Genomic DNA, 9,390 nt, shown 5'->3' with positions numbered 1-9,390 from the left:
TACCTGGGCAACCTGCTCTAGGGAACCTGCTTTGGCAGGGGGGGTTGGACCCGATGATCTCTTGAGGTCCCTTCCAACCTCTACAATTTTGTGATTCTGAGACCTTTAAGGTCCCTTCCAACCCAAGCCATTCTACAATTCTATGGTTCTACGAACCCAGACGACTGGCCAACAGAGTTGAAGGGTGGGGAGAGCTTGTGGGACTGTCGTGCTGCCTCAAAGGCAGGTGTGAGGTTTTATTGAACGGACGCTCTTGCTGAATGGACTTGGAGATGTCTGATGTGGCTAGGGTGAGCTGATGGTGCTCTGGGAAGACCTGGCCTAGGCTGCAGTGACTGGTGGATAACACCGATGTTGAGAAGACAAACCCTTTGTGGGACAGAGTGGTAAGCGACATTGTGCTAGACAAAGACGCATGTGCTGGGGCCAGAGCACTGCCAGAGCGAGCGCTGCGGGGCGGGACGGCCCATTGTGATGGCTCCGAGCGATGCACTGTGAGAGCCTGGAGCGACGGATTGTGACTGCGTGGCCCTCGCTGCTCATATGCGGGCGCAGAGTCCCACCGCGCCGGCTAGTGCCCGCACTCCAGCTGAGCGTTTACGCGAGGTCTGGAGTGAGGAGCAAGGTTGGCCTTGGTGCTGGTGTCGTGCTCTGGGAGTTGCTGCAGCAGCTCTCAGTGCCCTTCCCAGAGCCATCGGAGATCCTTCCACGGCCCTGCCTCGTTCGGGCCGTCGGGAGACCCAGGAGGAGTGCTCGCAGCAGCAGAGGTGAGTGCTACGGAGACATCTCTCCCTGGGCAGCTGGAAGGATTTCCTCCTTGAGGGGCCTGCACAACTCTTCCAGCCGGCCCCGGCTCAGCCGATGACCATGGCCTCTTCTCTGCCTTTTGCAGCGTGACACCTGCTGCTGCAGCGCCGGTGAGAGGGAGCGGCTCGTCATCGCCAGTTCACCCCAGCTCACCTCAGCAGGCGGAGAGCATGGCCACGGTGCTGGACACCCGCTGTCCCATCTGTCTGGACAGCTGGGTGAACCCCAGCTATGTGGTGCCATGCCTCCACCGCTTCTGCTTTGCCTGCATCCGGCAGTGGGCTGAGAGCAAGCCCGAGTGCCCCCTCTGCAAGAGGAGGGTGAGCTCCATCGTGCACTCGGTGCGGGCGGACAACAGCTTCAAGGAGCTCGTCATCCCACCACCTGCGGAGGCACCGGTCACCGCCCAGCAGGCAGACGGAGCTCCTGCCCACCCAGCCTCCCGACCAGAGGCTGCAGGACCAGTGCCCACAGCCGCTGTGGGCGGCCTCCACCCCGTCGCCTGGGCGTCCCTGTTCCGGCTGTACCCTGCTGTGCTCCAGCCCCTGCTGCCCTGGCTGCGCCACGAGCTGGGGCAGCTCCTCGGGGATGACGGCAGGGCAGCCTCAGAAGCGCAGCGCAACGTCATCTCAGGCCTGCGCTTCTTTGGCCTGGACGAGGGGGCCCTCACCCTGCTCCTGAGGACCTCCCTGGGAAGGCAGACGGCTGGCTTCGTGCAGCGGCTCATTGCCACCGCCGTGCAGCGGTGCAGCGGGGAGGCCCAAAACATCCTGGGCCTGGGGACCTCCCGTGCTGCCGGAGGACGGGAGGGCAGCCCTGCAGCAGTCCCCAGCCACGCTGTCAGCTCGGTGGGGACACCAGCAGCCGGCCCAGAGCCCTCCGAGGGAACCAACGTGGAGGAGCTCCCTGGGACCTCAAATGCTGCCTTCCATGGGAGACCGAGCCGCCTTCCATCCGTCCCGGTTCCTGAGCCTAGAAATCAACAAGTGCCACCGGAGGAACCACAGGAGGCTGTGGCCGGTCCCTCCACTGCCGGCCAGGGCAGGGACCAAAGACGCAGGGGGCCCCAGCGAGCCGCGAAGAGGAGGGCCCCCACTTCCCAGGACTCTGCCCCACCCGCGAAGAGGCCACCCCGCCGGCGACACTAGAACAGCGCCCCAGGAGCTGGCCAAGCTGGGGCTGGGCCAGCAGATGGGGCGCACGCTGGCAACCGGGACGGACCAGAAGGCTCACAGCAGTCTGAAACTATTGGACAAAAGAAATAAAACTATGAAAGCTATCAAAAAAGTCTCCGTATTGCTAACAACACGGTTGGCATCGCTGTCCCCACCCCTGCCGCCATCTCCTCCTCTTCCTACTGCTGTGCCCACCGCTTCCTCACAGGGCTGCTGGGCCTGAAGGCCGATGGGGTCGGTCTGGTGGGATTGGGGCGCGGCGATGCCGCCCTTTGCCAGGAGGGCTGGGGTGTTCGTCTCAGCGCTTCCTTCCCCACGTGCCCGGCACCACTGCTGTGCTCCCCCTGAAAGCGCGTGCTGCCCAGCTGCAGGCCTGCAGCTCTGCAGCTGCTCCCAGGGAGAGGCTTCCAGCCTGGGGTGCCCGGGGCCAGCCCGTGCCCATCGCCATCGCCCCATCGCCCCAGGCCTGGCCTCCTGCTCACCGCCACCTCTGGCCCCGGGGCTCGAGGCTCTGCCCTCCCGCCAGCCTGCCCCGCTGGCTGTGGCCTGGCGATGATGCCGTCGAGACAGCTCCTTCTGCACAGAGTGCGCCTTGGTGCTGCTGCTCTCTGTAGAAAGCTGGGGTTGTGCCCTGCCGAGACAGGAACCCCAAGCAGTTCAACAAGGGGGAGGACAAAGGCAGGCACCTGGGGAGGAACAACCCACGAAGCAGTGCACGCCCAGCTGGAGAAGTGCTTTGCTCACAGGGACCCAGGGGTCTTGCTGGACACCCACTCGAACGGGAGTCAGCAACGAGCCCTGGCCACAAAGAAGGCTGACAGAAGGGCGGGCTGCAGTGGGCAAAGCATCGCCAGCAGGTCGAGGCAGGTGATCCTTCCCCTCTCCTCAGCACTGCTGCTGAGGCCACCCCTGGAGGACTGTGTCCAGCTGTGGGCTCCCCACTAGGAGGGAGACACGGATATACTGGAGAGAGTGCAGCAAAGGGCCACAGAGATGGCAAAGGGCCTGTAGTGCCTCTCCTGCAAAGAAGAGCTGGGAGAACTGGAACTGTCCATCCTGGAGACGGGAAGTCTCAGGGAGGGATCTCACCAGCGTGTAGAAACACCAGGAGGAAGGGGGCAAAGAGCACGGAGTCGGGCTCTTCTCAGCTGTGCCCAGTGACAGGACAAGAGGCAATGGACACAAAGAGCGACACAGAACATTTCTCCTGAGCATCAGGGAGCCTTTCTTTACTGAGTGGGCTGACTGAGCACAGCCACAGGCTGTCCGGAGAAGCTGTGGTGTCTGCCTCCTTGGAGCTCTTCTAAAGCCACCTGGACATGGTCTTGGGCTACCTGCTCTGGGTGTCCCTGCTTGAGCAGGGGGGGCGGGGTTGACAAGATGGCCTCCAGAGGTTCCTTCCAGCCTCAGCCATTCTGTGACTCTGTGGCTGCGGCACTCTCCTGCAAAGCTGTTGAATTTCCACTGGCCAAAAAAGATCTCTGACAGCGACTGGCCTTGCCCAGAGCACTGGGGAGTGGGGCAGGCAGGCTGAGGTTGTATTCAATAGACGCTCTTGTTATATGGACTTGGAAATATCCTAGTTTTGAAAGTTACAGAAAAAATCGTAAGTAAGGGTAATTGACGTTAATGTCAGTTCCTTTCATAGTGTGGTAGTTTTACTGTGTTGGGCAGCCAAATTCAGCCACTACTTCTCTCTTACTCTTCCTTCTCAAAATAAGAGGGGAAGAAGAAGAAAGTAAGCCAGAAAGAGAATAAAAAATAAAAATAAAATAAAATAAAATAAAATAAAATAAAATAAAATAAAATAAAATAAAATAAAATGTTCACTGGCTGAGATAAAGATAATTTAATTAAAGCAAACAGGGAGAGGGAAAAAACAAGCAAAGGCTGCACGGAAGCACAGAGGGAAGAAAAAAAATTATTCTCTTTTGTTTGTTTGTTTTGGAGAAAAATATTTTGAGTCAAGTCAGCCCTACTCAGCAAACCAGTAAGTGCTACCTAAACATTTATTACTAACTTATAATGAGTTGGCTGATCACATGATTCTAGTCTTTTCCTTGTTTATAGTTGAAGAAATAAAGCAAATGAATGAAAAGTAGTATATAAGAGATTTATAATTTCAGAGAATAATAAAATCATACATATTAAGAATATAGTAAGTATTGGTCTAACATTGTTCTGTCTGAACATTTGTCATCGTTATGTAAAGCTGTTTTGGAACTGTATATGTATATATATGTATATAATGAAAATATAATAAATATTATGTATATATGTATGTACATAATAAAATATGTATATATAAATATATAAACCAGATGATGATGCAAAAAATAATATGATCCACTGAGTCATCAAAGTTTGCTTAGAAGTCCTTTGTAGCCCATATGAATAGATTAATAAAATCAGACAGGATAAATTCAAGCCTAATTGCCACATTTCTTTCTTCCCAGAAGTGTTCGTAATTACTACATTAATGTTATTCTTGTCTTAAACACATTCAAGTATAACATGGAAATAGGCTAAAGTTGCAAAGATTTTCTGATTTTATATCTAGGCCACTGAACCAAGAAGTTGTGTGGTAAGTTAATTCACAACTGTGTGAATTCCTTTGTCTCATACAAAGATTTTGTGATAAGTATAATAAGTCATATTTAACTGACTGTAGGTTTCCTCTTGGGTCTGATACCTGCTCTAACTGTGACACACACACACACATACACAAAGAGACCAAAAAAAAAAAAAAAGATTAAATAAATGCTTTCTCATTCGCATATGGTTTTAAAGATATTGTGAGTTTCACAAATTTGTTTAATCATTGCAAATTTGCCCTACAGCTACTTATTCTACAATGACATACCTATAAAATAGTAGCTGTGCTTTGTTATTTGCTCATAAAACCAATCAATGGTATTCACCCAATTATCCTGTTTAATCAGCTTCTAGAAAATGGTGTCTTAGCAAAACCAGCATGCATGCACTTGTCTTTCCAACACACAATACCTAGCTTGTAGAAAACATTGCTATTAGACAGAGAACAGATAGAAAGGAAAGGTCAGAGAAAAGGAGCAACAGTCAACTGAGGAGAGTAATTTTTAAGAGAATGAGTATATCAGGGTGTTTGTATTATGAATGGAATAGAGTACAAGAAATCAGGGATGCTACAGAGGAATAAATCAAAGGGTGACTATAGAGGAGTTGTTTGAATAGAAAGAACTAAGAAAAAGATGTAGTCTGCATCACTAGTAGACAGATGAATGTGTTCTCAGGCTAAAGGCTGGGAGATATCAGACATGGTTTTGAAAGTTGGTTATTCTGAAATTTGACAGTTCTTGGCTAGAGATGGGAAATGAGATTGTTCCTGCTCCCACTTAAGTCAATGGGCGTATTGCCAGTATTATTGCTGAATCATATTCAAACTTCATCATTCACATTGCCTAAAAACTTAGTGATACTCCAAGTGCCAGGTACTGATTAGAATGGACTTGTTTTCAAAGGAATTTATTGCTTGTGTGAGTAAACTTGTCCGACTATGTACCATTTGGAGCACTATCTGGACCACAGAAAAGAAGTGAATTTTAAGTATAAATAAAATCAGTAGGAAAGTAAGTGCTGGCACACAGGATACACGCAAACTTCTGTCCATTACTAACACTAAGAACTACCTGCTATTTTTACACATATGTTTCAACAGTAGACATTCATTCCACTGATCCACGGGGACCTCTCAACTCACAGCCTCATCCCAAGTTTCACAGACAATAGTAAGTCAGTCACTGCCACTCAGGGAGTGGAGAGCATACACAAAATAGCAGTTTTAATTAATTTCAATTTTTGTTAGATGTTAGTTTTACAGATATTTTGTTTTATTATCTCTGTTGATATTCACCATCAACAACTAGGTTTTTATTTAATCTATGACTTGTGAACAACCAAAACCAAGACTCACAATTCAACATAAAAACACCCCACTATGGGAGTTATCACAAAGGGACTTAGCTCATTAACATGAAAGTCAATGAAAGTTTTGCCGTCAGAGCTGTTGGATACATATATAATTATATACTACTAACACTGTATTCACAGTTGCGTAAGGTATGATTTCAGCGGGGAGAATTTCTACTTTGCAAACTGTGACCCTAAAAATTTAGTATACATAGACGAGAGGAGAGGCAGTGTTTAGACATTAAATGTGACTAGAAAAAATATTAGATATTTTGTCTTTGTCTATGATATATATATATATAATATATACATATATTTTATATATAATATATATATATTATTATTATATATATATAATTGATATATATATATCAATAAGGTCAAAGAAAGTCTAAATAATGATCTTCTCTCATGTGACATTATGACTATGGAGTGGTGTCAAAATTTAGATCCTTCCAACAGAGTATTTCCGTAGCCACTACACATGCTTCTTGTGGCACACCTGCATACCTTCAAACAGGTAACTAGTCTATTTTATAGACAGCTCTCAGTAGACATGAAAGAGCATTGCTCTTTGCTACCTAAATATAAATTTTGCAATGGCTGTAGTTCCCAGAGGTTTACAGTCAATCCTAGAGGCAGCCACTTGTATCCAATGCATGAGCATGCTGACAACTCATTCCTTCCACAAGCCCAAACAAATGAGAATTATTTTTCTGGAAGAAAAGAAACCATCTTTGGAAGCCCAGATAGTACAGCAGTTGACCGTTCCTAAAGTCCTCTTTAAAGGACTTCTAATCTACACGAAGATGAACCAAAAGAAAAGCAGGCTCTGCAGTTCATGCGTCTTTCATGTTTTGTATTGAGCTCCAGCAAGAGATGTTGTGATTATTTTCTCCAGTAGAAGCAGCTTTTCTTGCAAGACAAGGAGAAGGGAAGGGCAGCATTCCTTGGACTAGACAAAAATGCACCTGTTAAATGAAGTAAACTTTAGTCAATTGCAGAGTTTTAAAGTATACAGCTCCTTGTTTCCAGTTAGAATTTATTAGAGATTTAGATAATTAAAAAAGCAAGTCCCTTTGTAGCAGGCCAACATCTTTGCAGTTGTAAAAAATAAGAAATTTATTAATCAGGGAAAAGGAGACGATTTCACATTTTAGTGATCCATACCCATCTGTAAATAGATATATTTCTGTCTGTAAAATTGTTTTTGAGATATTTAGATCCCTTCTTGAAACAAAATTTAAGCTCCCATAAACTATTAGTTTTGGAATCTGAACTCTAGAAGATATCAGCTGAAACCTATGTACAAAGAGAGAGCATTATCTCTAGACATTACAAATGTGAATGCACTTGGGATCTTTCAGGAATGTTTGCACTAGATTTAGTGCTTCCAGGTGCACAGATCTTCTCATGGAGAACACAACACTGGCCCTTTTTTACAGTTTCCTGTTCCGTTAAGAGTAAGAATTTCTACATTACTGTAAATCTTTTTTTTTTGTGGAATTTATAAAACACAGGAGAATACAGGTTCCACTCCAAAGACCTAACCTTTAACAAAAAAAAAAAAAAAAAATCAACACAGGATTATAGCTTTTACTTTCTGATTAGGTGTTGAATCCTACTAAGTAGATGTTTTCATACAGACTTAATACATAAATAAATAAAAGTAAAAAAATAAAAGCAGAGGCTTATCTTATTGCATTTCTATTTCCACACCACCCAACAAAACAGAAAAAAAATCTCCAACACACGGGTTTGATGTAGAGCCAGTGCCTGTAGCAAATACAAAACCATCATACCTCCATGCCTGCAGTAGGAAAGTGGAATTGAGCAGCTTGCGCAAACACTATCCTGTCTCTCAGTGATAACAATTTCTAGGGATAAGCATTTGCAGCATAAAGGTCCTGCTCCAAAGGTAGTTTCTGGCTCCTGCTGCAGTAGTTTGCAACATTGGAACGTGTTAAAACCTGCACTGGCTGTTTGTAAGCTGGCCTAGCATCTGCCTAAAGATGATGCATTACAGTGGTCCCAGGATTTTGAGGATATACATATGTGCCTCTAAGGTACATTTTACACTTTCTATCCAATTATAGTTATCTTTCAGCTGCAGATTGCAACCATTTATAAATTCACAGTTGGAAGGTCTGAAAGCAAATGAGTCAATGGAAAAACTGACTCACTGCGGGCAGTAAAATGGATGGACAAGGCACAAAGGCCAAACCCAGAAGAACAACTTTGAGATACAGTTTAGATGTTAGTGGTAATGTCTCCACAGTCAAAAAGATCTGGAAATTTTACAAAATCACTCCATTGAAGGTTTAACTTCTTTTATTTAGGGGAGTATAAGATGATCTCAGATAAATGCAATAAGATGTTTTCTAAAGCTGCTTCAAAGATTGAGTACTGCATTTGAATGCTTGCAAAGCCTTGCTTAATTTTTGCCTCAGTCTTTTGCAATTCTTGAATGCAAAATTCTGTTTAGTTGGAAGTAAGTTGTGCCACACTAATTTATAGCCTTTTATCTGTTTCTTAACCTCTCCCACATTGAAAATACATAAAGAAAGAGAGAAAGAGAGAAAGAGAGAGAGAGAAAGAAAAGAAAGAAAGAAAAGAAAGAAAGAAAGAAAGAAAGAAAGAAAGAAAGAAAGAAAGAAAGAAAGAAAGAAAGAAAGAAAGAAAGAAAGAAAGAAAAAGAAAAAAAGAAAAAGAAAGAAAAGAGATCGACCATCTAACTTTTCAAAGACACATAGATCTGCAGGCATGAATCCCAAATGCAAGACACTACCTCTCCTACTCCATGGTTAGACATTCAACATTGGTTTCAGAATGGGATGAGAATCTCAGTCCTTTCCCAGGTACTTTGCCCCAACAGATTTAAGCAGCAGATAGAATCAATATATTGATTGCCATAAAGCTCATTTTTAGGCTATGAATTCTCCTTATATATTACACACCACTCAGGACCATAAAAGCCACTGGGCAGCAGCCATCTATGAGCTGGATATTATGATGACTAAATTCCACTTGCAAATCTAGCCTATAAATTTGAATTAAGAAATTCTTGGCTTACAGAATTTAAAGTCTATTCAGAGATATTATAGATCTTCATAATTATAGTTATATTAAGCACATTTATGTCCCCACCTCTCTTTTCCTCATATTTTTAAGGTTTTTTTTTGTTGTTTTTTGTTGTTGTTGTTTTGAACTTACGTTATCTCTGTATTGGAGAAGCCAGTTTATTGTTTAGTGGTACTAAATATATATATATATATTCTTATATATATATATATATACTTCTCTAATTTCTAGTTGACAAAAAACACTCTGTCAATGTACAATTGCATTTTGATTCCGTATTGTGGTGGGATAGCGTAGGGGTCAGTGTGTATAATCATGAGTTACCAGGAAAAAAAAAAATAATAATAATATTCCCTATTCCATGTAATACAAATACCTA

This window comes from Cygnus olor, chromosome Z (assembly GCF_009769625.2).
Source record: "Cygnus olor isolate bCygOlo1 chromosome Z, bCygOlo1.pri.v2, whole genome shotgun sequence".
Classification (NCBI taxonomy): domain Eukaryota; kingdom Metazoa; phylum Chordata; class Aves; order Anseriformes; family Anatidae; genus Cygnus; species Cygnus olor.
The sequence above is the reverse complement of the archived record's forward strand: the minus strand, read 5'-3'. Positions refer to the sequence as shown.